Source organism: Glycine soja, chromosome 6, assembly GCF_004193775.1.
Source record: "Glycine soja cultivar W05 chromosome 6, ASM419377v2, whole genome shotgun sequence".
Taxonomy (NCBI): domain Eukaryota; kingdom Viridiplantae; phylum Streptophyta; class Magnoliopsida; order Fabales; family Fabaceae; genus Glycine; species Glycine soja.
This window is the reverse complement of record NC_041007.1, coordinates 19,278,781-19,294,609: the sequence shown is the minus strand read 5'-3', so window position 1 is coordinate 19,294,609 and position 15,829 is coordinate 19,278,781. Positions and strand designations below refer to the sequence as shown.

The following is a 15,829-nucleotide window of genomic DNA, read 5'->3' as shown; positions in this document are numbered from 1 at the left end:
TAAATTCAAATTTCTTAAGGCTGTTTTAAAATGTTCAAAACCTCTAGTAATCGATTACAAGCCTTGTGTAATCGATTACATGCTTTCAAAAATATTTAAAACCATTAAAACCTTTTCATAAACCATATTGGCCACTAGTAATCGATTACAGCCTCTGGTAATCGATTACGAGAGAGTAAATCTCAATTTAAAATGATTTAGATAAAATTCTTTGGCCAAACCTTTTGCTTTCTCAATTTGGAAACTTCTTCCTGAGACTCTAGAGATTAACTTGATCATTTATCTTGAATTTTCTTGAAGTCTTGTCATGAATTAAACTTGAGAAGCACCTTTCTTTGGCATCATCAAAACATCATGATATCTTGCTTCTATAATCTCTCCCTTTTTTATGATGACAATATCCTCAAATCAAGATAAACTATATAGAAGTTGATAGCGCGTACACACAACCCATACTCCCCCTATCTTTTGGAATTTATGCCTAAGTTAATGATTTCTAACCCATATTCTCTCCCCCTTTGGCAACATCAAAAAGCCAACAACGTATAAGGAAAAAAACTAAGGAAAACAATCAATAGTAAACAAAGCCAGTCATAAACGGAAGCAAACCACACAAAGTCTTAAATAATCAATTCAAAGTCTAGAAATAGTAATAAAAGTGCAAGATAACCATAACTAAAACAATAAAATCCAAATACACGGTTGAAATAAAGAACTACTTAGAAAGAACTATGGGGCAGCCGGTGGATCAAAACTGTAACACCGTGATATATATATCTATATATTATTAGTAATTATGTTTGATGTTTGATTATTTGTTGTGTTATTTTCATCCGTAATTATTTTTAAGGAAGTTAATTTAGTTAATAAAGTGGTGTGGATAGATAAGGATCTAACTTCTCAAAGAAGCCTCTTGAGAAAACTTCTCAAAGAAGCCACGAGGAAGCTTCTGGAGGAAGCCTCTTAATGAAGCTTCCAGAGAAAACTACATGAAGTTGCCTCGGTAAAAACGCTTCCCAGCCTTCGTTAACCGTTGGATCTTCTCGAAATTTGGTTTTCAACTTCACAAGACACTTGTCCATGATCTGACCGTTGGGATTTTTGAGAATATGTCTAGAGTGTGCTAGAAGCTTCCGTTCCCGAGAGCATCTCTTATTTAAGCATTTCAGCCTTTGCTTTCTTGTAGCTTAGGAAAAACGTCATTTCTTCTTCTTTCTTTCTTACAAAGCCATTTCTAAAGTTCCAAGAACTTTCTCCATCACCCACAGCCACCATTAGCCACCACAAACCATCATTGTTCTCCATTGAAAACCCACACCGAGAGGAACCCTTCAACCGAAGCGGAATCTTCCAACTTGGCTTGCGGTTCCGATAGAGAACGAAAACCCTAATCTGACCTTTCATTTTCTTTCGAGGTAACCATGGTTCTATGCTTGTTTCTTGTTAGTTTCATCTAGTCTTTGCATTTTTTCTGACTTTGAAACCGTCATTGCATGTCTTATGCTTCCTTTGAAAAACCTTAGAGAAAGAGACTTTGTAAACGATATCCTTTCATGAAATGCATGTTATTTTCGTAACCTACACTGAACCCCGGTCACATTGGCATGGTCGGAATTTCCAAATGACGTTCCTTTGTAAAACCCAAAATGCTCTCAGCTCTTTCATGTAGTGATGTGGGTGTTTGACCCCGAGCACTGTTACTAGTTTTGTTTTCTGAAATCGATACTAAGTCTCCTTCGTTTTGGCATGGTAGAGGCTTGTGTGGAATCGACGAGCAAGGACAAAAAGGAATCTTTAAGTGGCGCGACGAGGAATCCGCGGGGTAGCTCACGATAGGTAAGGGTAGTTTATTATAAAATTTACCGTTTTAACACCATAGTTAGGGTCAGGGAACCTAGCTATGAGGATATATGCCTGTCCCTGTTGCATGCTGATTTTTCTTCAAAGAAAATTACGTTTTAACTAATGGGATGCGATATATATATATGTATATATATATATATATGTATGTATGTATGTATGTATGTATGTATTGTGATGAATGATATGGTTTTGGTTGTTTGAAATGTGTTGTTTGAAGACTGTGCGTGTGGAAATGATATTGTTGTGTTTGTTTGAATTGTTTTTGATGTTGCTATTGAGGATTTTAATTGATATGTGATGATAATGATAATTATGATGATATTGATTTGAGATGACGTTGTTAATAAAGACCATGTCAACATGAATTGTTATTATTGATGAATATGTGAATATGAAATGAGGTTGTTGTTGTTGTTGATAAAGTCATTGAGATGAGATGATATTTATGTTGTGAATGACAAGAAAATACGATTTGTTGATTGATGTTGGAAATGCATTGGCATGTGCATGTTGTGTATGTTCGTGGGAGGCACTGTGCACTGACCTTTCAAGGTCTTTGGCACTAGCTTTTGGCCACGTTCATACGTTGGATGTTGTGTATGATCGTGGGGGGCACTGTGCACTGACCTTCCAGGGTCTTTGGCACTAGCTTTTGGCCATGATCATACGTCGTATGAAGTGTATGTCATGGGGGGTAGAGTGCACTGACCTTGTCGGATGGCCCAGACGTGGGTAACTAGCGTGGTTAGAGAATCTAAGCATTCCTGAAGGTATGCTTAGGCACTTTAATTAGTCCATGGTCTTTGGCACTTACTTTTGGCTGTGATCATAGCTCATACGACACAGGAAATAGAGTAACTGTGGCCAAGTGTACTTTGTACTAGGGGGCTGTCACCTGGTAGGGAACACCTTTGGGCTCCCAGGCTGATCACCTATGGGAGGGGGGCTGTTATGTGCACAACCGGGTGGTCTCGACAAACTCAGCACAGTTCCCTAAGTGAGAGTGTCGTGTGGACACGCTTAGGCTATTTCCTGAGGTTTGGTTGTTGTTGGTACGTACCATATTGCATCTGAGTGTTGAGTCAGGTGCATGCATCATTCTGTGCAGTCTTGATTGGGTCCATAGATGGATGATGAATATTTGGTTGATATGAGTGTTGAATAATGATTGTTGTGTATGCTCATCATGTTTTCCTATGTTCCTTGCTAATTGTGGTTATTTGGAATTGGTATTGGTTCTTTTATAATAAACTCACCCTTGCAATTTTGTATCGTGTGGTTGATACCTGTGATTATCACGAACCTTGTTCGTGGGAGCAGAACGACAGTGGCAGGGTGTAGGGAGTAAGATTCTGGTGAGGAGTCGTCGAGCCACGTGATGACGTTGGCGTTATTTTGGGAGGGAGTTGTGTTTTGTAATCAACTCCTCCATAGTTGGTTTTAAGTTTTATTTTGTTGAGTTAAAGATGTAAAACTGGAATTTTAATTATATATATTAACATATTTAATTTTCGTTATGTGTATGACATGTACCGAATTATTGTTTCTATGTAATTATGCATATTCACTTAAGTAATGGCGTGTTGTTGGATGAATTTATGTTGTAACAAAATCACATCTATTTTCATAAGCAAAAATTAAGGGAGTTCTTTTTATAAAAGAAAAAAAATTGAAATTATCAAATATTAGAGTGTGGATACCGTAGCGACGAGGCGGGTCGTTACAGAAACAACGATGAATGAAACCCATGTTGTCTTCAAGCTGAATAATCCATGTATCCATGCCTTCAAAACGAGCATCCAGGGCATCCAGGCAACTATCCATGGCATCAAAATGGTCACCGACGAATGCTCAAAGGCCACGTAGCTCAAAAAGGATTTCATTCATAAGAGTAGAGGAAGCATCTCTCTGTGGCGAAGGAGACGGAGTACGCTCATCAGGAATCGGTGGTGGTAAATCTTGTTTCCTAATCCATTGTCCATCAAGATCCTTATGGTACCCAAAAGAAGTTACCGCTTCAACACCAATTGCAAAAGACCTTTTAACTTGAAAAAAAGGTTCATCATTCAAAGGAATTTGGAAGTGATGAAGAAAAAGAGTGACCAACTGAGGATAAGGAAGATGTGCATTGACCCGTAATGCCTTATGCATTCAGTACCTAACCAAGTGGGCCCAGTCGATCTAACAGTCGATATAAAAAGCCCACATTAGAATCAAGTTCTCCTCAGAGGCATGAGCAAGATTAGACGAACGGGGTAGCAAAATTCTAACAATTATGTAGTGCATGATGCGGCAATCAAAGGTTAATGACCCAGCAAGCAATCTACCGGTCATATCAGCCTGGTCATTACAGACCATACAATGAGTATCATGACTCGAATAATCGAACTTCCAGTCATCAACAACGGTGCCCTCAAAAGGAACACCTTGATTAGGTAATTTAGTTAATGAAAAGAACAGAGATTGATCAATGACAATAGGAATGTTATGCACCTCAGAGTAGATTATACCATCCTGAATTCTCAAATTATTGTATAAGACTCTAACTAATTTAGGATAATGAGGCAATTTCAAAGACATAAAATCAATTAATCCAGAGTTTTGAAACACTTGATAGCAGTCAAATGTTTCACCATCAAAGAAATCAATGTCTAGGTACTTAGGGTCTAAGATGACTCTATTACAGAATTGGGAGGAGTACCTTTGATGTTGATCATCTGACGAGAATAAGGTAGATGATCGAGGAGATGACAAGGAAGGATGAATTGGTGTTGTGGGTGCTCAAGATGATCCGTGGCGACGATAGCCAGCAGCGGCGATGGTGGAGGAAGATCCCTTTCACTTTTTTTATGATTCATCCATTTGATGAAGTTTTAGCAGATTTCAATCGTTAGAATCGAAAAAGAAGTGAAAATGATGAAGATTGGGCTTTGTGGGATGTGATTTGGTGAAGAAACGAAGAAGATATGAGGATTTGAAGTTTGGGAGAAAGGGGGGGCACCGTCACTCGAGGTTTTCGTAGACTGCAACTTCTGAAATGCGTGTATGTATAGACGAGGACGAATGGTAATCCATTATAAGCTTCTATAATCGATTACAGGCTACATGTTCTTGTGTAATTGATTACACATAATGGTAATCGATTACCAGAACACTAACTAGGTTTTTTCTCCTAAAAATTACCTAAGTCTATGTCTAAAAACATCATCTAACTATATCAATCAACCATACTTTGAAGCATTCAATTCAATCAAGCAAAATCAAACACAATAACACGTCAATCAAAAACACAATCAAATACTTACAATCAAACACAATCAATCATCAAACACTTCAAATTAAATTAACAAGCAACTATTAGAGTTACCTACTGTTTAGATCATTGAAATCTAAAAGACTTAATTCTCTCCTAATAGCAAATAATGATTCCTTAGGGAGAGGTTTTGTAAAGATATCAGCAAGTTAATTCTTTGTATCAACAAATTCTAGAACACAATCTCCCTTTTGAACATGGTCTCTTAAGAAGTGATGTCTAATTTCTATATGTTTAATTCTTGAGTGTTGAACAGGATTCTTGGATAGATTTATAGCACTCGTATTATCACATATTATAGGAATATGATCAAGTAATATTCCATAGTTAGAAAGTTGTTGCTTCATCCAAAGAATTTGAGCGCAACAACTGCCAGCAGAAATGTATTCTGATTCTGCAGTAGATAAAGCAACACTATTATGTTTCTTACTATGCCAAGATACTAGAACAGAACCAATGAAATGACAAGTTCCACTGGTGCTCTTTCTATCCGTTTTAGAACCAGCAAAGTCTGAATCAGAATATCCTATTAAATTGCATGTCGAATTCTTAGGATACCATAAACCTATATTTCTAATACCTAACAAACATCTTATGATTCTTTTAACGGCACTAAGATGTGATTGTTTGGGATTTGATTGAAATCTAGCACACATACACACACTAAACATTATATCAGGTCTGCTAGCAGATAAATAAAGAAGTGATCCGATCATACCTCGATATTGCTTAATGTCTATTGACTAACTGGTTTCATCTTTATCTAAATAGCAAGCAGTACTCATTGGTGTAGCCATGTGCTTAGCATTTTTCGTCCCGAATCTGTGAATTAATTCTTTGTAGTACTTGGATTGATTGAAAAAAATTCCAGTCTTGGTTTGTTTGATTTGTAATCCAAGAAAGAAATTAAGATGTCCCATCATTGACATTTCAAACTCACTTTGCATGTCATGAGAGAATTCCTTGCACAATAATTCATTAGTGGATCCAAAGATAATATCATCAACATAGATTTGAACCAATAAAACATCATTTAATTTCCTCTTAATGAAAAGAGTGGTATCCACTTTAACTCTAGAGAAATCCTTCTCTATGAGAAACTTACTCAGACGCCGATACCAAGCCCTTGGGGCTTGTTTTAAGCCATATAAAGTCTTTTTCAATTTAAAAACATGATTAGGCTTGTCTGAGTTTTCAAATCCAGGGGGTTGATCTACATAGACTTCCTCTTGAATAAAGTCATTTAAGAATGCACTTTTTACATCCATTTGATAAAGCTTAAAGTCCATTATGGATGCATAGGCTAATAACATTATGATGGCTTCTAATCTAGCAACTGGAGCATATGTTTCCTCATAATCTATCCCCTCTTCTTGGTTATATCTTTTGGCTATTAATCTAGCCTTATTTCTAATAACTATGCCATTTTCATCTAATTTATTTCTAAACACCCATTTTGTTCCAATGATAAAATAGTTTTCAGGTTTTTCAACTAATTCACAAACATTATTTCTTTTAAATTGATTTAGTTCTTCCTGCATAGTTATTATCCAATGTTCATCAATTATGGCTTCTTTTAAATTTTTAGGTTCAATCATAGACACAAAAGCCATACTATTGCATATATCTTTAAGAGAATGTCTAGTGGTTACCCCTTTTGATATATCACCAATGATGTTGTCAAGAAGATGATATCTAGAAGTTCTCCATTCTCTTGGAAGATCATCATTTGTTTTGACTTCATCATCTTGAGAGTCTTCATTGTTTCCTTCTCCTTTTCCTTTATGATCTTTTCCATGAATATGCATTTCTTCTAATGATTCTGAAATGTCATCTAGTATATCCTTTCTTGGTAAAATAGCATTAGATTCATCAAAAGAAACATGAATGGATTCTTCAATTATCATAGTTATTTTGTTATATATTCTATATGCTTTACTTTGCAATGAATATCCAAGAAAGATACCTTCATCAGACTTAGCATCAAATTTTTCTAAATTATCTTTACCATTATTTAGCACAAAACATTTGCAACCAAATACATGAAGATGTGAGATGTTAGGTTTTCTGCCATTATATAACTCATATGGAGTTCTCTTTAAAATAGGTTTTATTAAAGCCCTATTCATGATGTAACATGCAGTATTAACGGCTTCAGCCCAAAAATATTTTGGAAGAAGAGTATCATTTAGTAAAGTTCTAGCAATTTCTTCCAATGACCTATTTTTCCTCTCAACAACTCCATTTTGTTGAGGGGTTCTAGGTGCAGAAAAATTATGCTCAATGCCATGTTCATCACAAAATAATTCAAAATATTTGTTTTCAAATTCACCCCTATGATCACTCCTGATAGATGCAATTTTAAGATTTTTCTTGTTTTGAATAACTTTGGCAAGTTTCTTGAATGCATGAAATGCATCACTTTTATGAGTAAGAAATAATGTCCATGTATATCTAGAGTAATCATCAAAAATAACAAGAGCATAATAATTCCCTCCAAAACTCATAGTTCTAGAAGTGCCAAATAAATCCATATGCAACAATTGTAAGGGTTAAGTTGTTGAAACAATATTCTTAGATTTAAACGAAACCCTTACTTGTTTTCCTTTCTAACATGCATCACATAATCTATCTTTTTCAAATTTTAGTTTTGGTAAACCAATAACTAGATCTTTTCAAATCAATTTATTTAAATGTTCCATGTTTATATGAGCAATCCTCCTATGCCATAACCATGGATCATCATCTTTACTAAGAAAACATTGATTATGTTTTTGTTTTTGATTTAAATCTATCATGTAAACATTATTGGTTCTATAACCTATATGCTCATTTTCAATAACACATTTATGAGAATCGAATGATACTAGATAGCCTTTATCACATAAATGACTGACACTTAGCAAACTATGCTTAAGACCTTCAGCAAGTAGAACATTCTCAATGGAGGAAGATGAGTTTGTACCTATTTTTCCAACTCCAAGAATTCTACCTTTATTGTTGTCGCCATAAGTCACATGTCTGTTTTTCTTGGGAGAGATATGAGTGAATTTTGATGCATCTCCCGTCATATGTTTTGAGCATCCGCTATCTATGTACCATCTCTTCTTCAAGGATACCTACATAATCATATTTGTGACTTAGGTACCCAAACTTTATTGGGTCCTTGTGTGTTAGTGTTAACTAAAGATCCTTTTGGGACTCATATCATTTTAATATTGTTGCAATTTTTCCTAAAATAACATGTAGATGTGTCATGTCCTTTCCTTCCACAATAAAAACAAGTTAAGAAAGGAGAATTATATTTTTGTGTGGAAGCAAATAAATTTTTATAAAATTTTTGTTGCTTTTCAGGCTTATATCCTATTCCTGCCTTATCAAAGACACATCTTTGCTTTCCTAATATTACATCTAGGTTACTTTTGCCAATAGAAAATCTTGCAAGAGAATTTTTTAAATCTTTAATTTCTTCTATATACTTGTTACAACAATTACATGAATTAGATACTACTTTACTATCAGGCATGGTAGAAAATTGAATTGTATCATTTGATCTAGAAATTTTAACTTCAGTCTTAAGATTTTCTAATTCTTTATTTAATTTTGAAACTTCTTTTTCTAAATATGAAATTGTTTTCTTAGAAGATGAAACCAATTTAGCAAGTTTAATTGATTCCTTATGCAAATCAGCAAATGCTTCTTGTAACTCATCAAAAGAAATGGATAAGTTGTTATTTGAAGATGTTACCTCTTCATCGCTTTCATAACTTTTGGCCATTAGACTCAAGTTAACCTCTTCGTTTTCTGAATCATCATATGAGTTCATATCATTATTGTCCCATGTAATGTAGGCTCTCTTTGCCTTCTTTTCATTAAAGTTTTTCTTTTCAAATTTCTCCATTCTTTTCTTGAAGATCGAGCAATCAACCCTCAGATGTCCAGGTTGGTTACATTCATAACATTTTGGAGTAGAGGATGAATCTTTTGTCCTTCTTTTTGGTTTAAAGTTTGGTCTCCTTTGATTTCCTTTGACTATTAGGAATTTGTTGAATCCTTTTACAAAAAGACCAAGATCATCGTCTCATCTATTTCTATTGAATCCTCCTTATCATTCTCTTATTGGTTTGAAGATGAAGTTTTAAGAGTTATTCCCTAGGTTTTTGTATGGTTGTATTTCCTGTCACCATAGTGGGAATGTAAGGCCCAATTTCTATTGCTTCCCAAATATTCAGATCTATTGCCTCTATTAAAATTTGCATGCGGGTTTTCCAATAGTGGTAACCCACACCATTAAAAATGGAAGGCCTATTTATAAAATTCCCTTCAGGAAATAGATAGTTTGATGAGGCATTTATTCTTGAAGCTTCTAAACTTTATACATGAATGAAGCTCTGATACCACTTGTTAGACAAGTATCCTCAGATATCTTAAAAAAGGGGGTTGAATTAAGATGTCACAAACTATTTCTCCAATTTAAAATTTTAACTTTCTTTAATGAAAATTTCAATGCACCCTTATTATGAATTTCTATAAGACAATTCAAACTAAACTTCCTTAATGCAAAAGATAAATAATAATAAATAAAGAAGTTTAAGAGAAGAGAAAGTGCAAACTCAGTTTATACTGGTTCGGCCACGCCCTGTGCCTACGTCCAGTCCCCAAGCAACCCGTTTGAAATTTCCACTATCTTGTAAAATCCTTTTACAATCTCTGAACCACACAAGGACAACCCTTCCTTTGTGTTCAGATCACTTTGCAACAAGAGACCCTCGGTCCCTTAATCACTTTTCTTGAGTAAGAAAAAAGAGAAGAACAATTCTTTCTAGTAAGAGAAAGATAGTACAATGAAGCACTCAAATAATTCCTTCTTGAATTACAAGTGTTTTGGTCAACGAATTTTTAGAAGATAAGACAATTTGATTTATTTTTTTTGAGAGAATAAGAATTTTTGGTCAATAAAAACTCTGAAGAAATTTGTGTTCCATGTCACCAATTTATAGGCCTTTGATGGTCATTCAAAAGTTAAATGAAAAGACGTGACTGTTGGGATATATTTTTGAAAATTCCTCACTAGTAATCGATTACCATAATGCTGTAATCGATTACACAGTTATTTCTAAAGAGTTATGACTCTTTTCATTTGAAATTTGAATTTTTAAACACTAGTAATCGATTACCAACTCACTATAATCAATTACATAATTTGAAATTTAAATTCAAATTTCTTAAGGCTGTTTTAAAATGTTCAAAACCTCTAGTAATCGATTACAAGCCTTGTGTAATCAATTACATGCTTTCAAAAATATTTAAAACCATTAAAACCTTTTCAGAAACCATATTGGCCACTGGTAATCTATTGCAGCCTCTGGTAATCGATTACGAGATAGTAAATCCCAATTTAAAATGATTTAGATAAAATTCTTTGGCCAAACCTTTTACTTTTTCAATTTGGAAACTTCTTCCTAAGACTCTAGAGATCAACTTGATTATTTATCTTGAACTTTCTTGAAGTCTTGTCATGAATTAAACTTGAGAAGCACCTTTCTTTGGCATCATCAAAACATCATGATATCTTGCTTCTACACTAGGTATACACAATTATATTGAATTCAGTCGAAAAGGTTCACAATCCATAATAGTCCTACCCGACTCAAGCAAAATTGCATTCAGTGAAGGATATGTGGTGGTCTATACCTAAAAACAGACCCACTACTACACCAATGACTCCATGAAGGACCTCATGTTCTTCACATCTTCACCCCTCTTTCAGAAACTTCTCCGGTTTAAACAGTTTCCACAGCCCCACCGGGTGCTTCCTCCTAACTTCGCCACCACACCCCTTCAACCTCCCATATATCTTCTCACACTCTTGGTACAGCTTCACATAAAGATTATAAAACCTAAGCCTAGAAGGCATGACCAAATCCTTCAACCCAACCTCAAACCCAATTGCACCCTTCCCTCTAAAGCACTCCACCACATTGTACCTCGGCACAATCTGCTTCTCAAAGTTCACACCTAAGAACTTCGGCACATCAACCTCACACTCCACACCACTCCTCATTCTTTGCACCAGAAACTCAACCTTCCTCTCAATGTCTCCAATCTCATAAAAAATCACCCTCGGCTCCTTCCATAACACCTTCAAAGCATCGTTTAGCGTCAAATTGTAGCCACACAAGCAATCCACCCGTAGCTTTTCCTCAAAACACGTCCTCACTAAACCTGAATCCATGATACTCTCTTTGATCACTTCCCTACATTTCAGACTCTCCAGCAGCCTCAAACACCGTGAGAATTCGCCAATTTCCATCCCTAGAATCCTCGGATCCCTCGAGATTTCCCCCCTAATCTAGCGGTTTGTAAACCCTAATTCCCTAATTTCACGAACCAACGACCTCAGCTGGTCCTCAACTCCAATTCCCAAAACCCTAGGAAACAATCCAACAGCAATATCAATTTCATCCCGGGGGATTCCGCATTCAATAAGAAAATCAACCATGTTACTAATCTCAGCCTCACTCGTTACAAGAACATTGGGAAACCCTTCCAGGACCTTGGTCACGTTTAGTGCAGTAGAGCAGGAGGTTGACTAGGGTTGAGGGGGAGATTTGGGGGAAGTGGGATTGGATTTTAAATTGGAATTCACGAACAACCAATAAATATCAATAATAGTGTTTATTAGTATAAAATCAAAGTCATAAGTATTGTTTATGAAAATTATAGAACAACGTAAAAAAACTATAAGCAACGCAATTTTATTCATTTAAAAAAATCTTTCGTTTTCTTTTACTTCCTTTCAAGGACACATTCGTTAGTTTTTGCCCTTTAAAAATTATACCAATAATGATTTGTGATCATTGGATGACACTGAAATTATTTAACACTAGTAATACATCACTATCTTTTGTTTTTTTTTTTTTACCAAAATAGTACATCACCATTAAACTCCCACTTTAAATGGGAAAATATGATTTAGATCCCTTTAAAAAAATTTTGCTTGTTTGGAGTGATTGCGAGATTGGTTTTTGGGTTTTGGGTTTTAAAAGCAATTTTCAAAACAAAACGTGTTTGGAAAAAAATGAAACTGAAATAACTTTTAAATCATTTTCAAAGCAATTTTACATTCGTTTACAAAACCTAGAAAAAAGATTTTTGTGAATTTGGTTTTTTAATTTAAAAACACACATTTGACAATGATAATTTTTGTTGTCACCAACATCACCACTATTGCCACCACCACCGCCACCATCGTCACCATCATCAATACCACCACACCACAGCCACCATCACCATCATGATTGTTTTGATCGCCATAATTGGCTATCGCCACCATGACCACCACCACCATCATCATCAGCATTGCTACCACCACCCCCACCACCATTAGTGTCACCTCTATTGTCATTATCACCACCACCAACAACAATACCACCTTTGTGACACTCTCTACCCCGATATACATATTTATATAATAAAATACATGAAAATATAGAATTACAAAAAATGATATTTTATTTTCTAAGGATAAAAGAGTTCACGTGAGTAAAATATCCACATTCACGTTAATCATCAAATTAAAAATTTATCAAATAAGGGTATGAAAACATCTCTAACCCAAAACAAGGTCGTCCAATTTCTTTTACAAAAGGAAAACAAGTTAAGCAACGGAACAATATAAAGTAATATTTTAGAACATTATGCAAATAATATAGAAATTCATGCCCTAATGTCACATCTATCAAAGCGTTGTGTCTCAGTGTCCTCTAGCACGAGATTCTTTAAAGTCATCCACCTAAACATCTACTCCTACAAACACAAGGTTTGAGATCATCATAGGATCCAAACACACACACAACACATAGGGAGTAAGTTATCACATTCCTAAACAGGTAAAGATAAACGAGATATATATATATATATATATATATATATATATATATATATATATATATATAAGCATAACAAGCTAAACTTAGCATAATTCACATCATTTTATCACTCATTATGTAACATCACTTGTCTCAAGGATTTAATCACAAAATCGCATTTCACACCTTCACATTAATCACATGTTCAAAACAATACATCTCAAGTACAACACAACATCTCACACTCATACAATTCATTATCCACCATCACATAACAAGTCACAATGATCATTACACAAGTGTTATGCAACAGATACACTAAGGCTCAATCCTATATGTAATGTGGTACCATGTCAATGAAAAACCTCGTTAGACGCCTAGGAGTGCATGGCAAGACAGACCACACATTGGTAAGTCTAGTTACTCTCACTAGGTAAAATCATAGGGAGACCAATCAGGGTCACAATGTTTTAAAAAAATGCTCCAACCATGTCGGATCCACACAAGCTTAAAGGAACACTCAAATCGAGTGTATTTACCCCCAAGGCCTAGACTCCGAAGAGTTCGTCAGGGCCTCTCCCTCGTGATTCAGGTCCAACCCATAAAACATTTTAACACTCATACCTTATCTATGGACTATACAAAACACATGAATCCTTAATTGTTCTCAAAATAATTTTAACTCATCGCATCTCAAAGTGATTCAACTCATCGGGCTCCCACAGTGGATCTCATCACAATATTCGTCGTGCATTAACTCGTCGTCCTTAAAAGGTCTTATAGTTGTGTAATTGTATAGTTCATAGCTCGCAACTTAATACACACAACATCTCAATACACGTATATCTCATAATTTAACACATACTCAACTTGTCACATACACATAGTTCATCACACTTTCATAATCCCAAGACTTTACGTTATCACGCCTCATGCATCACATACATATCACACACTAATAATATTAATATGTTATATTCATATGACTAATCATCTCATTAAAACATGCATTTAAAATCATATATGTGTCATTGGAGTTTGAACTATGCAATACATACAACTACTCAATTGTTTTCAAAATCATTTTAACTCATCGCACCTCAAAGTGATTCAACTCGTCGAGTTCCCATAGTGGATCTCATCACAATATTCGTTGCACATTAAATTGTCGCCCTTAAAGGATCTTATAGTTGTGTGGTTGTGCAATTCATAGCTCATAACTCAATGTCATCACTTTACACTTCACAATAACATGTACAATCACATTGAGGAACATATTAATCCCACACTTGTTCACAACACATGTCTCATCACACCTTCTCACTAACACATTATCACTTCCCATACATTATATATATTTATATATACCTCAAAACCTAAATCAATCATTTTATTAGTCATTTTAAGGCTACAAGTTAACTCACGTTGTCAAGAAAATAACACGGGCTTAAAATAATTTATTTTCACTAAGCACGAGCGTGCTCTCATCAAGCACGGTCGTGCTTCACGAAAAAAACCTCTGTTTCATGAAGCAAAAGAGACACAATTCAAATCTCAAAACACATCCAAATTCAAAATGAATAGCACAAAACATGTGATCACATCATGGGGAAAAAAACCCCTTAATCAATTTAGAGAAAAACATGCAATAATCAAGAATTGTCAAATTTCTAGGTTTCTAACATTCAAAGCCAAACACTCAAATAAATCATTCAATTCGCATCAGGGCATCAATTGACCCGTCAAACATGAGCAATTCATAGTTATCATTGTACAGGAAAAATTAAAACATATAAAAACACCCAAAAATTAACCCTAATTTGATCTTCTAAGGATCCCTACACATGTTCACTCTAACTTCAATTGCGATAAACTCATCATTACCTCTAAGAGGGCTCACGTGAGTAGTCCGACAACGATAGCGAAGTCTCTAGCGGTTCCCTAAGAATCCTCAAGCTTTTCCTCTGGTTGTTCTACTAAGGTTTCCAAATGTTAGAAAAAAGGAGAAGGGATTATAGCCTCAATTTCACTATTTCTGTGCAAGGGGGATTTTTATCTCTACAGACATTATTTCACAAATTCCAATGGTGTAAATGTGAGAAAATGATTTTTGAAGGTGGTGTTCAAATTTCAGAACAATCCAACGGTTAACAAGTCTAAAATCATAGTTTTACTGGGATGAGTTTGGATGTATAAGGGAAAAAGAAAGGGCTTTGGAAGAGGAAGAAGGGAGAACGAATTTGGGAAGAAGAGAGAGCATAGAAATATATTGTAAATGTAAAAATTGACCTAACATGTCTCTATTTATAGTTAGGGTACTCTAAGCCTATTATTTACTTTATTTTTTCTTTATTTATTATTTTATGAAAATGAACTCTATTTTATTCTTTCATTAAATAAATAACTAATTAAAACATCATTTTACTCTATTTATTTTCTAATGCTATAAAACCCTTATTTTAACTTACAAAAACTCTTTTCTCTCATTTATTTAATTTCTAAAAACTCAATTATTTTTTTTAAAAAAATTCTTTTTATTTATTTTACAAAAAACAGGGTATTACAACCTTCGTCACTACCACCACTACCAACAATACACTTGTGTCATTGTCACCACAATCACCATTAATGTCGCTGCAACCACCACCACTAACACCATTGACATTGTTACCACCACTAATATCAGTGACATTGCTACCACCACCACTAATGCCACTGACGTATTGACAATGCGAGTGACTTGATAATCCAATATGTGCTTATGTGGATGTGACAATGTACT

The 15,829-nt window shown here is 34.9% G+C and overlaps 1 pseudogene; it reads right to left on the bottom strand.

Annotated features, from left to right (window-relative positions):
* Window positions 1–10,888: 10,888 nt before the first annotated feature.
* Window positions 10,889–12,563, bottom strand: LOC114415940 (annotated as a pseudogene).
* Between the last annotated feature and the right edge of the window lie 3,266 nt (window positions 12,564–15,829).